Consider the following 26,841-nt stretch of genomic DNA (forward strand, 5'->3'; position numbering starts at 1 on the left):
CCTCCCTTCTGCCTCGCCCAGGCCTCCTGGACGCCCACCCTCTCATCTCTTGCACTGCCCAACACGTGCTGGGGCTGTTCTGCAGGATGGTTAGTCATTTATTTTGGGTTTTTCTTTTGTCAGCCCTGATCAGAGTGGTGGGAATGGGAAATCAGAGCTGTGGCCCATCCGAAAGTGCATTAGCAGGGTCTCCAGGGAGCAACCGCGCTGCTTGCAGTGCCAGAGGTCACTGTCACCTTGGCCTGGAGGTGGCCTGTTTACCACAGTGAGATGGAGATATCTGTCAGATGTCAGGGAAATGCTAATGGCGGGCGCTGGGCAGGGAGCCGGCACAGGACTGGCTGGGCCAGCCATCGTCCTTCCCAATGTGCAGCACAAAGGCCCCAGGGCCTCAGCAGCTCCGAGGAGCGGTCACTAGGCAAATGTCAGGTCCCTGGCGAAAGCTCCCCCTGGCCTGGCTGTGGGGCCTTCGAGAGGCTGCTTCTCTCCCTTTCCATGTCCCTCCCCACATCTATTCAGTGGGAGGAAGGGTAGGTGTCTCTTTGAAACGGTGGCCACCCTTTCTCTGTCTCTGGCAGGAGAGAAAGCCTGTCCCTCGGGTCCCAGGGTCTGGAAGCACAATGAGAACCGACATCCTTATCCTCCAGCCGCAGAGGGGCAAGCAGGGTGTGACCATGGCTCGTCACCTAGGAGGACAGACGGGACTGCATTCTGCAGGAGAAAAGGACAGGAAACGGCCGAGCCTGTTTATCACCGTGGGAGATAGCACAGCTGTGCAGCCTCTCTATCCCAGGCTCCATGAAGAAGTCGCTGCCTGCAACCGGACCCCAGCATCACAAGGCCCAAGAGGAACCGGGCCTCTGAGCTGTCTCCCTGGAGAGCGGCTGCTTTCACATTCCTCCCATTGCTTTTCCAGCGCAGGGTTAATGTGGAAGATGAGGTTCCCGGCCCTCCCTCTGGGGAGTCAGGCTCCACCTCTGATAGAGATAGAGGGATGTATTGCCACTCCCTCGCCTCAGGCAGCCTCTTCCATCCGACCTCCTGGCTTCAGCTGGCTCTTCCTTTGGGCTCTTTTGTGAGAAGGTAAAGAGTTACTTTGTCTCTGCTCATCACCCAGGTTTTTCTGCAAACTCTCCTGCTCCTCCATCAGTCGATGTGCTTCGATCCTTCTCCGGGCATTTTCCTCCAGCCCTGCACTCGTCTGGATAGACCCATCTCTCCCGGGAGCTCTGCCCAGCTTCTCTCCAAAGCTGGGCCGCTCTCTAATCTGTTGACGTCATTTCAGGGCAAAACAGCAGGAAAATGACGATCTCTTACACATTTCCAGAATGAAGTTTAAATTCTCACCAACTCGCAGGGGCCTCCTTGCTGCCCGTGAAAGGGCAGTTTTGAAAACGTGGTTTCGATTTTTCCTGCCACAGGGGTGGGGATTGAAAGGAAAGTCCCGGTTCCTTCCAAACCTGAGAGCAGAACTGTGGGTGTCCATCGGTGTCCGTCAGCCACACCACATTCCCTTTGTACCTGCAGGTCACTGACCTTGTGATCCTCCGGCCGTCACTGTAGGATTCTGCAGAGCAGGAGTGCAGAGTCCTGGAGAGAGGGCAGAACCCGGGGAGCAGGGCTCCGCGGCAACGGGGACTCGGGGCTTCTTTTAAAGGTCGGAGGATGGCTGAAGAGCCCCACTGTGGGAAACATGTCTGGGAGACGATGATAGGAGATGAGGTCCTGGGTCTGGTTGGTGTACACAGCCTTCTTTTTCATATTTCGTGGGCAATGGGGGACGTCTGGGCAGTGGTGAGCACGGCATGAACGGTGGAGAAAATCAACCCCTTAAAGTGTGGGCAAAACACTAACAAACAAATTGTTCTCCCTTCTTCAGGAACCCCAGTGAAGTCTGGGAGGACTGGCCCTGTGTGTTTGGTCTTCTGAGGATGGAGGGCCCCACAGGACCACAGGGGCCGGGGACTCACCCAGAATAAGTGTGCGGACTGGACACTCGTCCCTCGACGCCGGCTGTTTTCCACCATGCCCTCCACCCACCCCGGATCCATCCCCAACCCCAGAAGTTGGACCTCTCTGGATCACCTCACCTGGTCTCTGTTGACCACTGGTTTCTGGTAGGGTTTGCCCAACAGGGGGCACTGAACAGAATAGGAAAGGGGAAGAGAGAGAGGCTGGGACGTTTCTTCCCTTCCTAAGGCACATGTCGCTGGCAGTTGTGTGACCATTCAAACCGAGAGGTGGTAAAGGCTCCCGCCATTGTCAGCTGCATCAGTTCATCTACTGCTGTGTAACAAATCACCCCAAACTCAGTGCTTTCAAACAATCACCATTTCTTTGCACTTTGAGCTTGGCTCGTCTGGGTGGTTCTTCAGCTGGTCTTACGGAATCGCTCATGCAGCTGCAGTCACCCAACGGCTGGACAAGGTGGATGACCTGACTGGCAGCTGTGTTGGCTGTTGGCTGGGAGCCTCGTTCTCCTCCACACGGCCTCTCTTCACCCACCAGGCTAGACCGGGCTTCTTTGTAGAAGTGTCAGGGCATCTTCCAAGAAGATGAAGGCAGAAGTTGCAAGACTTCTAGAAGCCTTGCCTTGGACATCTCACAACACCACTTCTGGCACATTCTATTGGCAAAGCAAGTCACAAAACCAGGCCAGATTCAAGGAGTGGGAAAATGGACTCCATCTCTTAATGGGAGCAGCTGCAAAGTCCCATTGCAAAGGCGTCTAAAAACTGGGGTGGGAGGAATTTGCGACCATAACTTGCAACCTAGCACCATAGCCTTTTGATACCTCAAATTCTTTGGTTCCTTTAACATTTCATTTCTATGTAAGTGTTCCCTTCATTATAAATTTCTTCAGCGGAATCATCTGAATGAAGTTCTGTTTCCTGCCAGGACCCTGACAAACCTACCTTACAATAGTAGCACTCTATTGAATGAATATTCACAGTATAATGATTATTGTCGTTTATACGTGCCACATATGAAACTGTTGGCATGTAGGCCTTGACTTGCTAGCAGTTTGATTACAGAGTCACACTTATGTCTCTTGTGCATTTACAACTGTGGCATTTTATGTGCTGTGCAGCCCTACACAATGAAGACAGGCTGTCTCACCAGGAGCAGCTATGACTTTCCCAGCAGTTGCGATGGCCCAAACACTGTCTAAGAAGCCTGTGTGTTCAAGATCTGATCTGATGCTCACAACAGCCCTGAGAAGGAGAGAGCATATCGTCACCACTTCACAGAGGAAAAAACCAAGGCACAGAGAGGTTGATTAATTTGCTCAAAGTCACACAGCAACTAGGAGAATTGCTGTCAAAGTATTCCCAAAGAAATTTTTCTGATTTTTTGACATCAGTAATATGTTTTTCAGCTTGTGAAAACTCAGAAATTGCGAAGAATTTAAGAAGTTTGAATGATATACAATATCACATGCAATAAAATGGGCATGATTTGTCTCTCTTTTGTACAGTGTCATTGATAACCACTTTGGAATACTATGAAATATGTAGGGCATAAGGATATAACGTGTGTTAAATTTATCCCTGTTTGTGTTGGTTTGTACAGACAGTAGGCATTAGAGCCGCAGTCTGGAATGCCACACTGAAAGTCAGACGTGGGGTGTACGCTTTGCCTTGCCTCACAGTCTTACGACACTGTCACAGGCACCCCGGGCGGCCTTTTTGGACCTCACTGGGGTCTGCTCTGACTCAACACTGTGCTCGAGTCATTCTCATGGCTTCTTGCTCAGGGCTGCTGGTGTCACGACGTCAGACCCTCACCAGGGGAGTTCTGGGGCCTGGTTAGTAAAGCACACTTTAGTGAGCGCCGGGAGCCTCCCTCCAGCTCTGGGGGACCGAGGCCCACACCCAGCGTCCCGAGTGTGCAAAACCCTGGAGACGTGTTCTGGAAGAAGGGTCTATTCGTGTGTGGAAGGTGCCTTCGTCTTCGTGAGGTGGAGCAGCCTCACACTCCCACCTGGAGCGCCACCGCCGCGTTCCCACTGGCAGGCCCGCCTCCCACCTCGTGCCCCTCCCATCGATCCTCCACCCAGAAAGCGGAGAGATCCTCTGAACACACAAGTCAGGTCATCCATCCCTCCCCTGCCTCCAAAACTACCACAAAATACTCAGCATCTCCTCCAAATCCCTTCCTAGGATTGTGCCCACCTCTCTGACTTCCTCTTCTGCTATCTCCCCTTCTCATCAGGCTCTAGCCTCACTCTCTCCTTGCTGCTTCACGGACATGCCAAGATCACTCCCTGCTCGTGGGCTTTGTACTTGCTGTTCCCTCTACCTGGGATGCTGTTCCCTCAGACCTCTGCATGGCCAGCTCCTTCTCATCAGATCCCATCTTGAATGTCACCTCCACAGAGAAGCCCTCCAGTCTTGCTCTTTCGCATCACCTGCTTTCACTTTGATCCCAGCACTGATCACTAACCAATGTCTTTCTGGTTATTTAGCTGTGTGCTTTCCTTCCTCTGTGAGAAGACAGGCTCCACGAGAGCAGCAGCACTGTCTGGGGTCACAGACACGACCCACCAGCTCTGGGTCAGTCTCCAGGCGGCCCCCAGTCCAGAGTTCTAGCTGCAGCACCAGCCGGCTTCTTGAGCAAGTGTTGGCATTTTGTTCTCAGCAGCTTTGGGAATCAGATCTCATTCCCACCCGTGACTCAGCGGCAGCGGGAGAGCGGCTGGGGTGGGCACGCCAGGGAGCCTGCAGTCTTCAGAGAGACAGCGCGCTCCGAGGAACGCAGCCCACGCAGAGGCTGAGCACGAAGCCCGCGTGCGGGCCACTCCGGGAGGCTGGCCCTGTGCTGGACCTCGCCAGCTCTCAGCGTTCCACGCACCAGGCAGTCCTCCAGCCTCTGAGTGCCAGCATCGCCCAGCCACGGGGTCACCGCGCCGATGGGGCTCAGGGGACCAAAGTCGATTTCCATTTGCAGAACAAAGACAAACACACACCCCGCCAGCCCATCCTGGGAGAGCTGCGTGAGGAGGGCCGGCTTCCGGGCCTGGCATTCAAAGCCCACGGGCTCTTTCACTGGCTTCAGTAGTTCCTGGCAAAGCAGACGCGGTCCTCCCGCTTTGAAACCTAATTGCCTGCCCATGGCTGTGAATCCCATCTCCAAAGGCAAAAAAAAAAAAAAATTAAGTAGGGGTGGGGACAGCTCTCACGGAACGGGCCAAGATGAGCCCATTTAAGCTTTGACGTTATACCATTTGGGGAGGCCAGTTTTTTAAAAAGCTAGCCTGAGAAGCTCCTGTTTAAAAGAGAAAGATCCATAAATGCAGCTTCCGTCAGTAATGAGAAAATGGAAATCACAAGCAAAACCAGAAAACTCATTCCACCAGAATCTTAATGACCTTCGGAATAATTGTGCCGGTCTCTCAAATCAAGGGGTGGACGGTGACAGCTCCCGATTTTCATCTGAGGGTCAGACGGGTTCATGTTTTTTTAATTGGGCTCATTTCTAAACCATGTGCTTGTCATGACGCCTTCATACCCTCCCTGTCCCCCAGCACAAACGCCTTCTCTCTCCTGTCTCCTCAAACGAGAGCAGCTTCTCGAAGGAGAAAGGAGCTTCCCTTTCTCGCAAACAGATTTCGCGTCATATGACTGCTCCGCCGTGGGTGAGGTTGCATTGCTCTTGCATAAGAGAGCAATTTCCTGCAGGAAAAAAAGGGGAAAAAATCGAAACTGCTCGCTCCTCCTTGTTTTCCATGTAAATGTCTTCAGCCTCAGCTCCCGAAGATAATGGGCAAGAAGAGCCTTTGTTTCAGGAGGATGAGTGTCAGTCTTTCACATGGCAGTGAAATGTTTTCTTGTGAGACTCATGAGAAGGAAGAAATTCCTTGACAATTTTAAGGGTGCTCCAAACAAAATGATACCTTCTGGTGAGATCTCATAACAGGTTAAAGTTCAACAACAATTAACAAATTAGAAAACGCTACCATTATGGCTGGATATAAATTAGTGGCCTTCACTTAGGATGCTTAAAACGAGGAATGAGATCTTAAAAGTGATAAAAATAATAATAAGCCTTGGTATAAAAAATAAAGGAAAGTGTAATTTCCCAAGTGTGCTCAGAGGTGTGAAAGGTGACAGCAGCCGTCAGTTCAACACAGACACGCCAGCTCTTTGACAGACACTGACCATACCACACGGTCTCGGGGGGCCTCGGATCTGTCTTGGCGACTTCACTTCCCTTCTCAGTTCTGACTGTCAGCTTCGTCCCACCCAGAGAGGACAATGAGGCCAGCCCAGGTCCAGTGTGAGGGTCAGCTCTGATAGTGGGGATGGCGGGGTCAAAGACACAGGAAAGAGGCAGGGAAGGAAGAGACCACCGTTCTGCATTCGTTCATTGACCTGATAAACGTTTGTTGCTTGTGCTTGTTGCACACCCACCATGTGCCAGCTCACGCCGGGTGCCAGGGAGACAACGGCAAGTAAAGCAAGACCAACTCCAGCCCTCTTGGAGCTTACAGAGAAGAAGACTTCAACCACGTAAACACACAGATAAATGCAAGGTGGCCGCTTCGCTAATTGCCACCAGGCGTGCATGGGCACATGCTCCTGTGCGCAGCAATAACCGAGAGACAAGACCTGTGTGGTGGGTCGGGACAGCGTCCCTGGGGGGTGGGGGAGAGGGGCTGAGCGTTCACTACATGCAGGGGCTTTTCCTATGCTAGGTCCTGGCTAAGTATGTTTACAAGCATCATCTTATTCACCCTTCACCCCGGCCCAGGGGGCAGATGCTGTTGTAATCTCCTTGCAGACAAGCATCCGTAGACTCAGAGAGGCAATATCGCTCGCCCAAGGTCACAGAGATGATTATGTGGAAGAGCCCAGACTCAAAGGCAGGTGAGTCGGCCTCCAGAGCCCATGACCCTGACTCCCCCACTGGGGACCGCCGTCCCGGAAGTGGTAGAGACCTGCGAGGCCATCTCCCCTCCTCGCCCCTGCACCTGTCTCCTCCCTGCCTCCTCCCTGCCTCAGGCAGGCACATGCATGCACACTCCTGCTCTCTCACATGCACACTCACACACATTCTCTCACTCTCTCCTAAACACTCACACGCACTCTTACACACTCAGGCACAGACTCACACTCATACACACTCACGCACTCTTACATGTATTCTCCTAAATACTCACTCACACACTCTCATACACACTCATACACGTACTCTCAGACACACACACTCACTCTCACACACAGTTCTCTCTTACACACCCTCACATACTCTCTCTACACATTCACACTCTTACACAACACTCACACACTCTTACACACATTCTCACACACACACATGGTCTCACACAATCTCACATGCTCTCCCACTCTTTCATACACACTCACAGAGACTTCTCTTGCACATTCTCACAACTCTTTCACACACACACACTCACACACACTCTCAATACTTCTCACATGCACTCTCTTCTCTCCTTCTCTCTCTTCATGTGTGCGTGTGCGCACACACACACACACATCCTGCCCTCCTGCTCCCCTCGGCCGGCTGAGCCTCCATCACCTCCGTCCTGTCCCTGGCTTGGCTGTGCCCGCAGGTCCCTGCGCTGCCGGTTGCAGGCAGAGCGAGGTCCGCACTCCCGCGGCCGGCTGAGCACGAACGAGGGGGCCCTGCCCTGGACCGTGGAGCGTGAGCAGGCACTTGGCCCCGAGAGCAGGAAGAGCAGCTTCCCAGGCAGAGAAAGCCGCGCGTGGAGAAGCACCAGGTGTGAGAGGCAGAGCGCACCCAGGGAAGGCGGACGGCGTCTGGCTGGCTCAGACGTCCCCCTGCTCTCACAGGGCCTCCCCAGGCCTGCTTCTCCTTTAGCACTCCCTGTCTCAGGGGTGCCCCACTGCCCAGTGCACAGCCCGCACCCCAGCACCTGCCAACTCACTCGTCACCAAATCCTCCTCAGTGTAGCCCGACTTGGCCCACTTCTCTGCCCCCGCTTTGCAGCCACCACCCTCCTTCCAGCACCCTCCATCTCCTCCTGGACACCGTCACAGCCCCCGACAGTTCCCCCACCCACTGGGGTGTACCCGCTCTGTCCTGTTCTCACGGGGCAGCCAGCGTGGCCTTCCTTTCTGCATGTCGGCTCCCTGCTTAGCACAGCTCCCAGGGCTCAGCTCACACCCTTCCCCCGACAAAGACTCCCGCCCCAGACCAGTCAGAGCCCCGGGGTCATGCTTCGTGACACACTGTTCTTTTCTTCCCTGACCCTCAGCAAAGTTTGCACTCCACACGTGTGTCTGTGATTACTTGGTCTGACACTTGGAGCCACAGGGAGGAAGGGTACTGCCACCCGCACCCTCCTCCCCCTGGTCCGCACGTGGCAGGCCCACAGTACATCTTTGCTGAGTGGACAGGTAGATGCTAAGCGCTTGGAGTATGGCAGACATGGGGCCCGTGGGGGCAGGGGGATGGACTTATTTCTGGAGGGTCTCGGTCACCACGCTGAGTGACGCAGGGGACAGCCTTGGGGTCTCCTGGCCCGGACATGGGGCAGCAGCTTCTGCTTCCCTGGGGTGGGCAGGCTTTGGAAGATGGCCAGCCAGCTTTGGGCTGCCGCAGGGCCCCATCTCCACCAGTGGGTTCAAGCTGCTGATGAAATAAGCCAGCTGAGGGAAGGCAACGTGTTCGAGAGCTGAGGAGGCCTGCGCCCAAAACCCTGCCAGCTCCAGGCAGGTGGCACCTCGGGCCCTCCCACATGCTTTGCTGCCCAAGGATGCCCAAGGCTCAGTGGGGCCCCGTAAGCTGGCACCTTCCTTGGGCTCCAGAAATCCCAGGGAGACAGCTGGGGAAAATGGGGCCTCCTTCTTGACGGAGGAAGTTAGAGGATAGTAAAGAGCCTGTGCAGTGCTCATGGCATTCCTGCAGCTGCCTGAGAGACAAAGAGACAGATGTTCATGCCCATGATGACTCCAGGCCAGCAGGCCAGCCAGAGACCCCCAGCAGCTGTGTCAATGCATCTGAGAAGGGGGTTCTTGGGATGCTCACACCATGGCCCAGCCAGAAACACACCCCGGAAAACACTGGTCCACTCACTCTCATGCAGCAGACATTGACCAACATTTAAAAATCAGGCAATTTCACACTGAAGCTTAGGTTTCTGGCTTCTCTTGAAACAGCTGGAAGATTTCGTTCCCACTTGGCATCACTTGCCCAGAGTGGGTGCTCCCGCCCCCTCCAGACGGGCCTAAGCTCTGCAGCCATTGCAGTGCCCGCCGCTCTCCGTCACTCATTTCCATCAGCTCTCTGGCCCAGGGGTCCCTTGGTCAGCGCCTGAGAGGGGCAGACAGTCGTCAGATGATCCTCCATCTGGGTGATCACGTCTGTGATGGGGGACACAGGAGAAAAGCACAGAGAAATCTGGAACTAGAGGAGGGTTCCTGACCCCCCTCAGCCTGACGGGGTCGAGCTCCCTCCCACTACAGAGCACAGGGGGACTTCCGGTTGGCCCCGGTTCATCTGGGCCACCCACCCCTATCTCTGAGGTGAAGGAACTGCAGACCCAGCAACGTTCTGGAGACCAGGCCAGCCAGGTGCAGCACCAGTCACCCGGGCGTCTTCACAGCTCAGAGGCCACAGAGCGCATTCCAAATTCTGACAGAGGTCCCGGCTCGCTGGAGACAGGCGAGGCTGAGAAATTTGCCCACTGAATGTGCAGCGTCTTCAGCAACAGCGGGCAGGTCACCTGTGACACCCCGATCTGCATCCTTCCACAACCCTCCACGGCCTCAGCTTGATCCTCAAAGCTTGTCCCCTGCATGCCCTCTGTACCTCACCCCACTCTTCTGCCCCACAGAGCCCCTGTCCCAGCCAAACTGCCCCAGTGCACGTCCCGCTGGACCCTACACGTGCTGTCTTCCCTGCCTCAGTTCATCCTCCCTGAACCTTTCCCTTCTTCCTGCTCATCTGTTCCTTCCTGACCTCCCTATCAAGACCAGCCCCTCCAGGAGGCCGTCCTGAGGCCACAGCCACAGCCACGTGTGAGCACTCCTTCCTGAGTCCTTGTGTTTAAGTCAGGTCATTTTCCATGACAAAAACCCAACGGGGAGAATAGGCTCACAGATCTGCGCATTCCAGGGCCAGAGTGGCATTTGCACTCGCAGGAGGCTGCCCCTCTCCACCTCTCGCCCAGCTTCCCCGCTCACCCCTGGGCCGTCTCTCTCCATGTGGCAGCCCCTGGAGGCGCTGGGCTCGCTTCCTGCCAGCATGGCAAACCCCATGGAAAGAGAGGCCCTTTTCCCATAGCTCCAGCAAAAGTCCATCAACTGACCCTCAGCAAGCTGAGCAGACTGACTAGGGTCATGTGCTCATCTTGGAACCATTCATCGTGGCCAGGGCGCAGGACCAGCCCCACCCAGACTACAGGGAGTGAGACTAGAGGAAGCGTTCATCCCCAGAGGAATAAGCTCTTGGGAGGAGACGGCTTGCATGCTGGCCAGGCGCACAGCAGATGTCAGTCGGCCCTTCCCCTGTCATCTCTGTAATTTCTCGCCTTACTCTGCAGTGCCCATGGCTAACTCCCCTTTGCAGCCCCTCCCGGCCATGGCTTTATGCCTTCCATGAACGCTCATGGGATTAAACTGTAGTAATTGACATGAGCTCCGCCAGGAAAGCCCCGACATATGGATGTTCCTGTCTCTAAACAGATGAAAGCTCCCCAAGAGCAAGCCTGGCTTCTCTTCAGTGGGTGTCATCTGTGGTACCACAGTGATAGGCACCTGGGTGCCCAGTAACTGTTTACGTCCTGACGCCTTAGAGAACATCATGGAAAGAACACAGACTTCCCCAGCAGACGGAGCTGGGTTTACATCAAGGTTCCCTGTCTTAGGAGACGTGCCTTTGTCAAAGTACCAATCAGGGTTCAGTGGAGAAGAGGCCACTAGGGGGGATGAATAAGGGCTTTATTGTTGGAATTTGACTGTCACAGTGTGGGAGAAGAAAGGTCTAGCTGAGAGTGGGAGAGTCAGAGGACTCACCAGTCAGTCGATCCGGGAAGCCGGTAGGACTGGGAAGGGGGAGCTGACGGAGGAGACTCCAGCGAGCCACTGCCTCCGTGGGTCTGCCGCGGGTGTCTGGGGGAGAAAAGCTGGACATCGAGAGGAAGAAAGTAAAGGCCATGGGCACCACCAGCCCCTCCGTGCCTCGCCGCCACCACATCCCACGAGGTCCACCTTGGAGAGTGTGGCTCTGCTCAGCTCCACCCCCGGATTCTTACAAGAGCACCTGTTTTGGCCAGCTCACACCCAGAGCCGTGCAGGGAGAGGAATCTGGGCCGCACAATTCCAGTCTAAGCACATCAACACAGTACCAAGCACCACGGTCAAGCGCAGGTACCCTCTGGGCTTCCGTTTCCTCATCAACAAAATGGGGATGTTAATGCTTAGCACAGGACTCAACGGGCACGCAATCATTATTTATATAAGAATTATTTATTATAATTTATTAACCTTCGCCAGAATCTTCATTACTTATGGAAATTTTTGGCCCTCCTTCTGACCATGGCAGTGTCTTGAAGAATTTCCATCTCTAATAATTTAGACAGAGAAAGGCAAATACTCTAGATCTCTCCTATAGGTGGAACCTAACAATGTGAACCTCATGGAAACGGAGTGGACTGATGGTTACCAGGTTCTGGGGGTGGGAAATAGGGAGATGCTGGTCAAAGGGCGCACACTTTCAATTGAAAGATGAATATGTTCCGGAGCTCTAATGTACAGTGTGGTGGCGATAGTTAACGATACTGCATTGTACACTTGAAAGTTGCTAGGAGAGCGGATCTCAAATGTTTCCATGACAACGGCAGCAACAACATGGTAATTATGTGAGGTGAGGGATGTGTTGACTAACCTTCTTATGGTCAACATTTTACCATATGCACATGTATCAAATTGTCACCACATTGTACACCTTAAACTTCTACAGTGTTATACATCAATTACATCTCAATAAAGCTGGGGAAAAAAAGAGCTTCCGTCCCCAAAGCCCCTGGCAGTCCGCCCTAAGGACAGCCATGACTAAACTTAAGTCTCGCGTTTTCAACAACATTAATTACCACCCTGCAGGAGGGGCCCAACGACTGTGGTGCGCCAACCTTTGCAGAGCCAGGTTCCTCTGGCCCCTGGGCCCATTTGGAGATCATTCCTGTTTCCTGCCTGGCTTGTTTGTGGGGTCAAATTGGCCTGGGAAGCAGACAGGCCACGTGAGGTTCCAAGCTGCAGGCTTAGGGCTAGTCATCACCTGCAGCCTCCACCTCCCTGGGGACCCCGGACTCGTCAAGCTGCAATTTGCCTCCTTAAAGGGTAAGACCACATGAACACCTTGCCAGGAAGCAACAGCCATCCTATGGCTTCAGAAGGCCTCTTCTCTGGCGACTGCAGAGCTGGCCCTTTAAGGCCAGTGGGCTGCCTCCTGGGGTGGAGGGGGCCGGGAAGAGGCAGGCACTTCTCTGCTGCCTGGGGGAGAGAGAGAGAGAACACGCATTTGCGATACCATGGCAACGACGAATCCTCCAAAACAGATTTGTTTAATTTGAAGATTAATATTCAGGGAGACAGAAGGACAACTTTCTCTGGGCTGCTCACAGACCCCTGAAGGCTGGTTCAGACAAGAACCAGGCTGGGTGGGTTGAGACCTGGTGGAGGGACCCACCTCCTCTGAGATGGGGAAACGAGTAGGAGAGGGAAACGGAGCAGTCCAAAGTCATGAGTTTATCAGCAGCAGCTCCAGCAAGCAGATCAATGGTTCATTTAGGCAACAAATATTTACTGAGTGCCTACTGTGTACCAGGCACTATTTTAGGTGCCTGGGTGCAGCGTGGATGCAGTGAAGGGTCAGTTGGTAGTATACTAAACTTGTAAAATTGACCCTGTACCAAGCTTGGTGCAAGCGCATGTGGTGCACTTCTTGATCCTTCACAGAACCTGAGCAGCTGTTGGGGCCCCAGTTTCCCCATCCGTACAATGGGGACTGTTAATAAAGCGGATGTGAGATGAAGATGAACATGGAGGTGCTGGTTCTGTGCCTGGCCCAGAGTGAGCGCTCACTGAACAGGAGCCGTGGTGACATCACGTGTGAAAGGGCAGGGAGCCACAGGCCAGGGCCTGTTCCGTGGGAACTTCCCGCTCTGCCCACTGGTGTGTCCTGTAACGCACCACCTTCCCACTCGCTAACAAGCAAGGAGGCGCCCCATTGCCCAGGGGTCAAACAGCTCCTCTTGGTTTCTGCTGGCCAGGGCGCTGGGACTTATGAACCGGATACAAGGACAGTAGCACTGAGCCCCATCCAGAGAGTGTGTTGTCACTGTGGCCTTTCCAGACGGATTCATGGAGAGCAGTGACGGTAACTCCTCACTTCTGGTGCCACCTTGCCGTTTACACGTCACTGTCACACAGGTTAGTCACTAATGCCAGAGCCTGAGCTCTAGAGCCGAAGGATCCCTGGGAGGGCAGAGTCATCTAACCCAGCAGCTACCAAGCCTGAGGTCTCCTCAGGGTCACCCGGGAGCTTTTCAGGCGCCAACATGAGAAGGGTTTCCTTTTGCATCCGCGCTTAGAACATGCCAGCTGCACAAAACGGTGTTCAGTAAGGAGTTCCCCGTGTCTCCTCCCGAGAAGCAACCACTCTTCATGTGCCTTCCAGAAGGCAATTCACGTATGTGCCGGCAACAGTATTCTGCACACTCGTGGACTCCCGCTCTGCACACCATCTGCTCCCTGTTCTTCTCAGTTATCAGTGGATTATGGAAGTGGATATCAATATGTCAGGACAGGAAGATAGAACTCGTGTTCTTAATGACTGCATAGTATTTCATTGGCCCCTTATGATGGACACGTGTGGATATTCCAGTCACATGCTCAGTCAAATAGGGCAGCAAGTTTCCTAGCACATACATTCCTCTCTACATAAATCTTTGTGTACTTTTATGAGAGCATGAAAGGATATGAGGGGGGTCTAAAATGACAGACTCCTGGGCCTCTCAGATGTTTTGATTCCATTGGCCTGGGGTGACACCCAGAATCTGAATTTTGAAAAGCACCCACATAAATTGGATGGATGCTCACATTAGGAATCTCCTGGTTCATCTGTAAAAGAGAAGTGTACTGCCCTGGGAAACTGAGTGGCCTATGCCAGGCCCCTGATGCCTGGGTCAAGTGCCAGGCCCCCTGCAGTACCCCAGAGAGGGGACTTGCACTGTCACTGCTGCCAGTGACCGAGCCTGGGTGCCCCTGAGCACGTGCCGGGCTCTCTCCAAGAGGCAACGATCATTACTCAAGCGGCCACGGAGACTAGCTAATCCTGACCCATCCCAGCTTCATGTAATTTTATTATTTTTAATATCTGGAAGGACGTACAGAAAGCCAGTAACGGTGGCTGCCCCCAGGGAGAAGCCGCAGTATGTGGGAATCAGGATAAAGAAGGAGACTTTTCAATGATTAACACAGGAATTATTATTATTAAAAAATCTGCTGAGTGAAGACTATAAATAACCACAGAACATCCTGGTCTACTGTGCTCATCAGCTGCGTGAACTTAACCAGGCCGCCGACCCTCGCTGAGCCCCAGTCAGGCACTGCCGCAGCCTTGCTGGGTCACAGGAGACGGTAAATGAGTTAGTGGATGCGGAGCACTTGATGTGGCTATAAAAAGCTCCGCGAGCAGCGGCACGAGGCGGCACGAGATGCAGAGAAGCAGCCCAGGCTTTTACTGTTCTGCAAAAGGGCAGAAGAACACAGAGAAATGAAGCCGGAAGCTTGACGCTGGCCGCAAGGCGAGGATGGGGACAAGGGTTTCTGTGGCTGTCGTAGGCCTGGCTCTGCCTCCCTGGGGAAGTCTCCACCGTTGGGGCCTGGACCCAGTGAGCGAGATCATTCAGGAGGATGTTTTCTGCCTGGGATGGTGCTGTGGGCCACCCATATGCAGAGAGTATGACATCCTCCAGACTGTACCAGGGGACCTGCTCAAGCCTGGAGGCCAAGCTCCCCGGGAAGCAGTAGCATTTCACAGGACGATGAGAGCTCAGAGAAGCAAAAGCCAGTCGGGAGTGGAAGATGGGCCAGGAGTCCCCAGTGAATGATCTTAACTATGGAAAAATAAAGTGGAACGTTTTGGAACCCTTTCTGGAGCTTGCAGTGGAAAAAAAACCACTTTCTTTCCGTCGGAACAAAGACAGCAGGTGTGTTTCCCTTTCGAGAACCTAACTAAGATGGTTCTTTTGAAAGAAAATCAAAAGCTGGGGATGCTGTGCATCAGATCTGGCATGCAAACATCTTACCCACCCCTCTTCCTCTCAACTCAGACAAAACTGAGGAATATGAAAACTTAGTGATTTTGAAATGATGAAGGATCTGGTGATCTTGGGTGATCCACAGACATGGCAGCAATAGGCATGGCCTTCGTGGTGGGTGTCTCTTTCAGATGGGGCAAGCTCTCTCTTGTTTGCCACAGTCTCCACCATCCCTTATTGCACCACAGCAGTCTACATCCCTTGTACCTATACTACTGTTGTAGCCCTACTTTGTGTCCTCAAATCTAGCTACCGTGCTAAAGCCCTCAAAAAGAGTCAACACCAAAACCAGTACCTAGCTCTGAAATGCATTTCTGTGATTTTACCAAATGATTTTCCTTTCTATTACCGATTTCCATCATTAACTGCCAGCAAAATTAATTTTCCCGAGTATACCCTGGCCAAAAGTCTGATGCTCTAATATTTAAAGACTGTGTGATTTAAGGAAAGCTACTAATGTCTCTGAGCCTCTGTTCCAATAGGACTTACATGAGGATGAAATTTTATTATTATTAATTATTATGTTTCACAATTTTGCAGGTTGACTGAGTGGTCCTTTTGCTTCACATGGTGCCAGATGAGGGCCCTGGGTGGCAAGAAGGTCCAAAATGGCTCACACGACTGGCAGGTGGCTCTGACCACCAGCTGGGAACTCAGCTGGAGCTGTTAGCTTGGAATCTTGGTTCTCCGCCACGCACCTCTCCACGTGGCTGCTTGTGCTTCCTCACAGCATGGCAGTGAGAGGCACGCCAAGAGGCAAAGACAAAGGCTACAGCTCTTAAGGCCCAGGAGTTACCCAGTGTCACCTCTGTCACATTCTATCGATCAGGTGAGGGCCAGCCCCTAGGATTCAAGGCGAGGACAAATGGACTCCACCTCTCGATGTGGATATGGAAGTTCTCCTCACAAAAAAACATGGGAGGCGAGAGGTATTTTTGCAGCCCTTTGGAAACACAGTTTCCTACCACTGGGCTTCCACAGTGCCTAATACACAGAAGACCTGCAACAATGTTAATGTCATTCATTCATCCATTCATTCATTCCACATCCATTATTAAGCACTCACTGTGTGCCAGGCCTTAAACTAGGCCCTGGGAAGATGGAGTCGGTTCCAAGCGCCAGGGAACTCACAGTTCTGGGTGGGAAACAGGCAGGTAGAGCAGTAATGGCAGCACACCTGACAAGTGCTTTGCTAGAGAATGCACGGGGACTGGCAAGAGGACTCACGCTGGGCCAACGGGAATCAGCCTGGGAGATTGGCTGGCTCCATTGGCAAAGAAAAGTGCTTTTTCACAGGAATGGTAGGCTGGCAGAAGACGCCCGGAGCTGCTGGAGGCGGGCTTGCTGTCACATGGGACCTGCCAGTGCCCATCTTGCCATGTGTGGGGAGGGCTTGCAACAGATAGGCAACCAAATTTCCTTTTTCGCTAAAGTAATTTGGGTTCAAGTTTCCCCCACTTCTTATCAAAGAGAAATCCCTACAAACACTTCATTCTCGTGGCACTCATAGTCTGATGGAAGGGACCATGACATGCAACAAATAATTATGTTTCCATGTGGTAAGGGATAAAACAGGGATGTGTGTGGGATATTAGGAGGGAGGGAGTGGGTTAACTTTCCCAGAAGAAGGTAAAGAAGCTCTGGAATGTTTCCTGGGGGAGGCTCCCCACCCACACACCTACCACAGGGTTGGTCATGTTAACAGATGCTCTGTATGCACCAGTGGAAGAAATGGCAGAGTCATAAGACGAAACTAGCGGAGACCAGCGATCCTATTTTAAATCTGCCTCCTGCCTAACTTCTTAATTCAGGGGTTTTTAGAATTGGCTGCCTGGCATCTGCACGACAGAAACAGAATCTCCTGAGCAAAAGCAGAGTCTTTTAATAGACCTCCAGAGGTTAATGGGCCTGGCAGATCTTTGACATTTATTGGCTTTTACAAGCTAGTGGATCCGAGTCAGAAAGCCGATCAGATGCTCCAAATCCATGGCCCCTTTGGGGTGCTGTCTTCGCACAGAGCCATAATGAGGTGACCTTGGATGCCTGAGCCCTGAAAGAACAGAGAGAGGATGTCAGAATCGTAGGAACTGCTAAACTGATCAAGGCCTACACCGTGCCCCCTGGGTCCCTCCAGCCCCGAGATGCTTTACCCATAGCTTCTGTGATTGCACATTCCTTCCGCCTCACCCTGCCGGAACAGCTACAGCACCAGTCTCCTTTTAAAAAGTCCCTTCCCTCATTCCACAAACATCTGTGGAAAAGCTTTGTTATGTCACTTAATAAACAAACATTTCCTGGGCCACTGCTCTGGGCCAGGCACAGTTCGGGGACCAGAGAAGACTGAGGTGCATTCTTTCTCTTCCAACAGCTTAGAGTCCTGGGGGACACTCCGAGAGACCCAGACCCTGTCCATGCCCTGTGATGGGGCTGGCAGAGGGGACCATAGAGAGAGCAAAGGTGGTAGGGCGGAAGGCATGCTGACTCTGGGGGATTAGAGAAGCCTCCCGAGCAGAGAGCATTTTGCTGGGTTCTGAAAGCTACTAGGAATTCACCAGACAGGCAAGAAGGAAAAGGGCATCCAGGCAGGCAACAAGGTATGTAACAAACACAAAAATACAGAGACACAAAGACACTGTCACTGAGGCACACAGAGTACAGAGGGACCATCACTTTTCTCCCTTGGCAAAAAGAAAAAAATCCTTCTCCCTCACTTTTCTCCTTTTCTCACTTTTCTCATCTTGGCCAAAAGAAGAACTTAAGGGCTGGGAAGAACAGGCAAAACATACTTTCCTACATTGCTTACATTGCTGGAAGGGATGAAAATTATAGTGGAGCTTTTTGGAAAATAATTCGGCAATATCTGCTCAAATTTAAAATATACATAAAATATATATATATATTTTTTAAATATACATGACATTTGACCCAAAAACTCCACTTTGGGGACTCAGATCTATAGAATTTCTTTTTCTAAAAAACACACATACAGGGGCCGGCCCCATGGCCGAGTGGTTAAGTTCATGCTCTCTGCTTCAGTGGCCCAGGGTTTCGCCAGTTCGGATCCTGGGCACAGACATGGTACCACTCGTCAAGCCATGCTGAGGCGGCATCCCACATGCCACAACTAGAAGGACCCACAAGTAAAAATACACAACTATGTACTGGGGGCTTTGGAAGAAAAAGGAAAATAAATAAATAAATGAAATCTTTAAAAAAAAAACCACACGCATACAAAAAAATAAAACTTTAGTATCAAAGGCTATACTCACACTGATGTTTATTGCAGCATCATTCATTGTGGGGAGATAAAAAGGAAACCACCCAAGTCCCCATCAATTAGAGACTGGTTAAATAAAATGCGTCATGTGCAGGTCATGAAATTCCATGAGCTACTAAAAAGACTAAGAGAGATGCCTCCAGCCACCGGCCTTGTGTGCCGGAGAGGCCCTCTTCTCCAACACAGTTGGGGTAGGAGTTAGTCAAATAAAAGTCATGAAAAAGACACACCGTTTCAATTTTTTTAAGCTTAAAACCTATGAATGCACACTTCTAGAATTTTACGATTTCTCCCTTTGTGTTAAATTGCAAAATGTCACAACTTCTTCCCATCCCCGTACGCACTTTCCACTGTGACGTCACTGTGCTGATCCTTCCATCAAGAGGTGACATCTGTTCCCCACCCCTTGAAACTGGGATGACCTCGTGCCGTGCTGTGGTCCACAGCAGGCAGCAGAAGTGATGGTAGGAGACATCCGAGGCCTTGAGACATCTTGCAACTGTCATAGTTTGGCTCTCTTGGAACGCTGCCCTGAGGCCACCATGTAGGGAAGCGGACCCGGCCTACTGCAGATAAAAGGCAACGAGGAGTGGAACGGAGGCCCCCCTAGCTGAGACCAGCACCAAGTGCCCAGCAAAAGAGTGAGGCTGTCTTGGACCTTCCAGCCCAGTCAACTCTCCAGCTCAGTGCAGGCCTGTGAAAGAGCCAGGAAAACCAGCAACCCCAAAGTCATGAGAGATAATAGACGTCTCAGTCGGCTTGCGCTGCTAAAACAAAGACCACAGACCGGGCGGCTTGAACAGCAGACATTTGTTTCTGGCAGCCTGGGGGCTGGACGTCCAAGATCAAGGTGCCAGTGTGGTCGGTGAGAGCCTCTTCCTGGCTTGCAGACGGCTGCCTTTTGCTGTGTCCCACATAGTGGAGCGAGAGGAGGCTCCGTCTCTTCTTGTAAGGCTCCGCCCTCAGGACCTCATCTAAACTAACCACCTCGCAAGTCCCCACCTCCTGACACCACCATACTGGGGGTTAGGGCTTCCACAAGTGAATCTGAGGGGCACACGAACATTCAATGCACAGCAGTAGATTATTATTGTGTCAAACCATGACATTTTGGGTTAAGGACCAACACAACCTGTCTCCTGTAAGCCCAGAAGGAAGCAGAGGCAGCAGAAGGGTGCAAACACAGGAGAAAGAAGTCTGGTGGCCAAGAGTGTGTCAGCACACCATGGACCCAACAGCATACTTCCTGGGGAAATGGAGAAGATGGGTAAATCCAGCAACTCTCTGTCATAGAGGTTGGGAAAGAGAATTTCTACCCTGCTGTCAAATAAAAAAAGCAACTACGAAGAAATTTATATGGTGTGACCAAATTTTAGAAAAACAAAAACAATGTATTTGTACATATTAGCATGAGCATGGAAAAAGGTCTGGAATGATACACACCAGACTGACATCATGGTTATCTCAGGGGGACAAAAGTGGAAACAAAGAAGGAAAGAGAAATAGGGGGAAAAAACTGTAGCAGAATGGAAAATATACATGATATTAAGTAAAAATGAATATATGCTGGACATATATAAACACATCCATAATACTATCATCAATATGTAAAACTTGAATATGAACATTGAAGGTAAAATTGAAAAATGAAAGATGAGATAGTAACAGTCTTCAGCTTGAATTTCTCTTATTTAATAGAGTTTTTATAATAAAGAGAAGAGAAAAAGAAAGCTATACCCTCAGATATATGCCATGGTACCTCATGATTTGTATACCAACTACATATTACTACAATCCACAGGAAGTAGTTTCTCCCTGCTCTTTATTTGCACATTTATTTGTTTGTGTAGTTTTTTTATAACATGCACTAGCTTCTAGCTGGCTTTCTTTGAACGCATTTTTATATAAGATGTTTGAAGATAAAAGAGTTGTCTTACATAACTGGGTCGCTTCAAAGTGCCTAGGTCATAGCAAGTGATCACTAAATGTTTGTTAGATGAAAAGAAAAATAAAGGCTCATCTTGACAGCAGAGGATTGGAGGGGAGAGTCAGGAAGTAGGGGATTCAACCTTCCGAAGAGCCCTGAGCGAGTGCGTTGGTCGGGGTGCAGCCGCGACAGGTGGGCTAGACTCCCACCTGCTCCAGCAACAAGGAAATACATGGTCTTGCATGAGTGGACGTCCAGAGGAAGAGCAACAGCAGTCCTGGTCATCACATCCAGTCTCAAACGCCCCCAAAGAAAATGAGAACTGTTTCTTTTTGCATCTCTTCCTTAGGAATATGGAAAGCTTTCCCACAAGCCCCCATCAGACTTCACATCATGTCTCATTGGCTATATTTAGGTCACACGCCCAAGCCTAGACGAACCACTGGTAAGTGGAAGAGGGCTACCGTGATTGGCCTAGACCACCTGTAGATCAATACATGGTCCTGTATACACATGGTTAGTACGCAGTTCTATCAGGTGGAACTTAGCCCGCGATTTTGACAGCACCTGAAGTGGTCCATACTCTGTTCAACAAGAGGAGTCCACTTCTCATATATTTGGATGCCATGGCAAGGCCCAATTGCTACAAAAGCTTCTAAATACTTCCTCTCTGTTTCTGTACTTATCTCACTAAGCGCCAGTAGCAAATGATTAGTGGAACAGCCCTGGTCAGTGGACCACACTTTGAGGAACGCTGGCTTAAACTACTCAGAATCTCTTCTTGGACCTAGGATGGGGTCAGCTCCTCCCAACTTGTGTGGAGCTGGTATGGAGACCTTAGAGAGTCAAGGAGATGTTGGCAAGGTACGAAGGCAGAAAAGAAGTGGGGTAGGCAACCCACAGTGTTCCTTACACTGCACTTCAGCGGTTGCTGCTGGGTGTGACCAGCTGAGATCAGGTCACATTCCATCTACAACTTTGAGCACAGCTCCACACACTGAGATGGTGTCCTTGCTGCGTTCAGCTGGCATGTCCTTCTCTGGGGCAGAATGAGGTGAGACTCCCACTCCCAAGGGGTATCGAAGACTAGAAGAAAACAGCCTGGCCGTAGGAGGCTTGGGAAGGAGGAGAGGGTTGTTTGGGGTATCAGAGCAGCATCAGTTAAGATAGGCTAGGTTCCACCGCAATAACAAACAACGCCACCTTCTCAGTGGATTATAACAACAACATGGTTAATTTCTCACTCGTGCTACATGTTCACTGTGAGCGGGCTGGGTTCTGCTCCACATCTGCCTTACTCAGGGACCCAGGATGATGAGTGGCTCTTACCTGGAACTCTGCCAATTTTGTGGCAGACAGAAAAAGAATATGGGGAACCACAAGATGATCTGTCAAGCTTTCCCCCAGAAGTAACACACTTCCCTCCTCCTGTCACCCAGAGGAGTCCCTAAAACAGTTTCCATGTCTAAGGCTTTGTTTTAAGTTGTACTTGCGTATAGGAACCAAGGCAGAACACTGCCAGATGGCCAAACCGCAGAGCCCATCCAAACCTGAAAGGTCCAAGATGGCAATGGCGTGCCACGTGCAAAAGGTGCTGTGTGCAAGAAGCGAAGATCTGTGCATGCCCCAAGTGCGCCGACTCCAACAAGGATGCGCAGACCCCTCCCCCTCCACATCCCTTGAGAACCCTACTCACCTTCCCTTCCAGGAGAAGGTGTTTTAGGGCACGAGCTCTGCCTCCTCCATTCGTTGATCAACGAATAAAGTTTCTGCTCTGCTATTCTGAGCCCGGTCTGTTGGCACCAGTGGGTCCAGGCAAAAGGACCCACTTGCGGATCACGGGTGCCTTAGGGCTCGGTGACACTCCACAGTTCATTAACCACAACAAGTCACACGGCCAAGCGCGAAGTTAGTGGGGCAGAGAAGTGCGCTCCTCCCCAGGAGGGGCAGGGAGTGTTTCTGACCAAGAGTGCTCCCTCCAGCTCCTCCTTCCCCAGCCTGAGCGCATTTCTGTGGAGAACGGTTCTCCTCCCACACTGGCCACACGGGGAAGTCTTTCCTGGCTTGGACCCCGTTCGACATTTTGACGCGATCCTCCTCACAGAATAAATGCCCTGAGGTGACTTTCCCCAGCTAAATGAACACAGGCTGAGAAACAGGCGGGAGGGGGTGGCGTGTACCGACAGTGGGCTCAACACTCTGCTGAGTTTCTTCCACACATCTCACAACACTCTTACCCTAACCCTCCGGAGGCAGGTCTGACTACCCCACTTTACAGCAGAGAAAACAGGCCCAGAGATGGTGAACAACTTGCCCTCGCTCTCAAAGCTGGTCAAGATCATGGCAATGATGATTATTTGTACTCTCATCAGTATTGTTCAAAAGGCTGCCTTTTATCCAGAGTTACTCTGTGCCCTGTACTGTTACATACTTTACCTGGATAACCTCATTTAAATTTCACAACAATCCTATGACATAAGTACTGTAATTTTATTTATTCTATAGGTGAAATCGAGGCTTAGAAAGGTAAAGTTTCCCAACTTGCAAAACGGAGCGGAGTCCAAACAGAACCCGGATCTGCTCGAATGCAAAGCTCGCCTTTCAGCCCAGAGCACACCACCCCTTAAGGATGGAGACCCACCCCACACGAGGGCACCACAGCCTCCCCAGACCAGGTAGGAAGGGATGGGGGAAGACAGAGGGGAGGACAGGGAATTCCTGAGGGGGGAACAGAGTGTACAACAGGCTGAGAGCCGTTGGCATCCCAGCTCGTTCCAGAGAAGACGCTGGTGCCGGCTGAGACCCTTCTGTGTCTTCTCTAATGCGTTATTCTTGTTTCCTAATCTGTTGGCCACACGATTTCCCAGGTGTGGTGAACATGGGTTGTTTTTCCTGCCCAGAATCCCTTCTTTTGGAAATGGCACCCTGATTTCCGCGGGGGAACAGCTCCTCCCCTTTGGGCGCATGTGGGTTGCATGGTCCTCTTGGAGCACGATTCTCTATTTTGTACAGTCACTTGTGACTCATCTTAGTTAGTGAAATGCCAAGCAAGCAGACACCCATTGTCCTGGGGGTGGGGGGAAGTAGGACATATTGGGGCCAATGGCTGTCTCTATCCAAATCCTGCGGTACAGAGGTACAGGGCGGAGATGGGCAAATTTGCCTAGAAGCCGTTGGTAACTGGTTATTTGTTTGGGCTGCTTATTTTCGGGAGAATTCACCACCTCACGAGTCTACCTGGTGGACAGAGACCACCTCCCACCACAACAGCTGAAGTTCACTTCCCAGTCTTCCTTACATCGAGGAAGACGGCACGTGAGCTAGGCTTCTCCTGGCAGACATGCCCTCTCAGGACACTGATGGGTGCTGGCGACACAGAGAAGCAGGGACAGCATAGAATCCATTCTGGCAAGGACGGCAGCCGTGAGCTGAATCAGGTTTCCAGAGGCAGCATCAGCCCTGGAACCAGGGTCCAGCCCTGCTGGTGTTGGTGGTGCCCATGACAGTGTCCGTGCCCAGCATAGGAACAGTTTTGTGGTTTTAGAAGTTGTTCCTAGCTGAGGAAGCTCCAAGCCCGGGTCTCCCGCCCTCCTAAAGATTCTGGAAGCTACCCAATAAACAACCTTTGAGAAATTCTTTTCTGTTTCAACCGGCCAGGTTTGGTGCCTGTCTCTGAGCAAGGAGGACAGAGAATGCAGAGCTGGCCGTGAGCAAAAGGATGCAAGAACAGATGAGGTTCTGCAGAGCTCACTTCGCCCATCTCTGACTGCAGCCTGACCCCTGGAGACTGCTGGAAAACTTGAGTTTCCCTCACGAGTCCAAGAGAGGGAGGGATGCGGCCAGGAGAGAGACGCCGAACATTCTGCTAAATTGGGGGATCCGGCGTGCACGGCAAAAAGACAAGTGACCTCTTTTGTGTACCAGGCAGGGGGAAAATGTTATAACCATTCCCCTTCCATACTTTCATAAATACATCTGCAGAGGTAAAATTCAGGCACTCGTGTTTCATTGAAGGAGGTGGGCAAAGGAGGTGAAAATTTGGGACAATGGAGCCTGTCCCGGCACTGAGGAAAGGCTAAATTATCGCCTACTCCAGGCACTGGTTCTGGGGCTAAGCGAACTGGACATACGGTTAAACTGGACACCACGGGCCCTTCGTGGAGGGGCTGGCAGAGTGGTCCTGGGGTTCAAAGAGCCCCCGGTTCCCCCTGGCTCAGCCCCTTCTGTGCCAGCACATGCCACAAAGTCAGGTTCCATTAAGCCTCAGGCTTTAGAAACGCGGGGTCTGGTGAATTCCAGACATTCTGAGCGGCTGCATGGACAGCACGCCCCCTGTTCCAGCTAGGAAAGCCCTCTGAAGGCTCTCCTGGAATTCGACCTATTTGTCCGTAGGTTGTTTTGAGATTTTCAGTGGAGAATCGAGGTCTTAATTCAGAGAAGCCAAGCGTATACATTTAAAATGCCAGTAAGCAAAGGCTCATTATTGATATGCCAAGAGAGAGGCAGCCGTCCCACGCAGAACTCCTCGGCTCTAAACTCACAGCTGCAGCCAACTCCTGAACTTCGAGTCCTCCCACGAGGCTGAGGTCGGGGCCCCAGCAGGAGGGTTTAGGTCGTTTTTTGTGTGTGTGGTTAAAATGTTCTAAAATCCATTGTTCTGATGTTTGCACAACTCTGTGAATAAACCAAAAAACCATTAACGTGTACACTTTAAAAGGGTGGATTATACGACATGCGAATTATATCTCAATAAAGCTGTCACTACCTTACGTAAAAGGAGCATGGAGAGAAGAGACTAGGTTTGAATCTCAGCCCTACTATGTGCTAGCTGTGGGACTTGAAGCTAGTCACCTAACCTGGCTGAGTTTGGTCCCTCAGTCTCTCAAGTGATAAAATAAGAACAAATCATACTTATATCATGGGATCAATATAAAGAGGCCACCTGTGACATTGCCTGACTCACGGGTCACACCGGTAAATGTGTGTGCCTTATCAAGTCCCAGAACACTGGGGACACAGAGACAAATGAGACCTGGCTCCTGCCTTCAGGGAAGAAGCTGTTGAGGGTGGGAGACAGGCAGTGACATCATAGCATCATCAGTGCTGTGACTCAGGGACCAGACTACGTAGGTAAGGATGGCCGGAGGGTTCAGGGAGGGCAGACATCACTCCCCAGAAACACCTCCCCCGACCCCCAACCCCCACAACCCCAGTGCTGCCTGCCTTGTCACCCTCCTTTGTCCTCTCCATGGCACGTCTGAATGTTCTTGTTCACTTGTGTGCTTCCTTCGTGCGTGTCTCTCTACTGAGACCAGCAGCTCCAGGAGAACAGGGCCCTTGTCTGTCTTGGTCCCCCATGGCCAGAACAGTGTCCTGCACTTAGTAGACACTCAATAAAGATGTTCTGAATGAAAGAAAGCATCACGATGAGGCTTGGAGGATAAGTAAGAATTAGCCAAGTGAAGAAGCCAGAACGGGTATTCCAGGCTGAGAATGCAGCAGCCAAAGCCACGGAGACCACAGACCGCAGTCCACATGGCTAAGGAGAGGGGATCCAGGGGAAAGGGCAGGAGGAGAAGATGGACACACAGGTGGGGCACTCCCAAGACAAGCCTTGGCCCTCACTCTGGGGCAGGGGACGGCTCTAAGCAGTATTGAGTTCCCCCTCTCTGTTGGCTTCAGTCTATGAAAACCCCCACAGATCCTGGTATTCGTGCTGAGTGCAGCCCTGTGTTTCTATAGTAACCATCACCATGGCACCAGAGGCCTGGATCCAACTTCCGGCTTCACTGAGGCCCTGAGCTCCTGTCCCCCTCCCCCAGCATCCTCCATCCCACAATGTAGAAAGGAGACATGGAGTGGCTTCCACTCAGGGGCATGGCTGGAGCCCTGCAAGGAGAGTTGTGACCAGGTGCAGGGCACAGGGTGAAAGCATTAGACGTCAGATATGTCACAACAGATGCACCTGCCCAAGGCGGATGCAGACTGAACATTTACTGGCAATTTCAATTTGCATTGCTTTGCTCAGATAGGGGATGGGGAGGTGGGTTTGAATATGCAGCCAGCGCTGGAGCAGGGAGGCCTCCGTGTGGGCTGGCAGGGTGGGGCATGGAGCTCCTGGCAGGAGGCCTGGGAAAAACCCCAGCTCCTGTGGCTCTTAGACCTGTGTCCTCTCCGAACCTCACTCTTCCATTCTGTAAAATGGGAAGGAGAAACAATGATACTATCAGCCCATTTCAGCTATCAGGGAAACAAGCACCGTGCCTTATACCTGTGAGGTACCTGATGAATATTTAGTGAGTGAATTAACAAATAATATAAAAAATA

At 51.6% G+C, this 26,841-nt stretch overlaps 2 long non-coding RNA genes across 2 annotated transcripts; one reads left to right on the top strand and one right to left on the bottom strand.

Annotated features, from left to right (window-relative positions):
• The first annotated feature begins 520 nt into the window (after positions 1-520).
• On the top strand, positions 521-3,464 carry LOC138917248 (uncharacterized). The gene is made up of 2 exons (XR_011424985.1): positions 521-1,083; positions 1,880-3,464. It is a non-coding gene; the product is annotated as an uncharacterized lncRNA (long non-coding RNA).
• Positions 3,465-17,213: 13,749 nt separating this feature from the next.
• On the bottom strand, positions 17,214-22,345 carry LOC138917253 (uncharacterized). The gene is made up of 2 exons (XR_011424995.1): positions 22,211-22,345; positions 17,214-17,360 (listed from the first exon to the last, which is right to left on the bottom strand). It is a non-coding gene; the product is annotated as an uncharacterized lncRNA (long non-coding RNA).
• Between the last annotated feature and the right edge of the window lie 4,496 nt (positions 22,346-26,841).

This window comes from Equus caballus, chromosome 14, assembly GCF_041296265.1.
Source record: "Equus caballus isolate H_3958 breed thoroughbred chromosome 14, TB-T2T, whole genome shotgun sequence".
Taxonomy (NCBI): domain Eukaryota; kingdom Metazoa; phylum Chordata; class Mammalia; order Perissodactyla; family Equidae; genus Equus; species Equus caballus.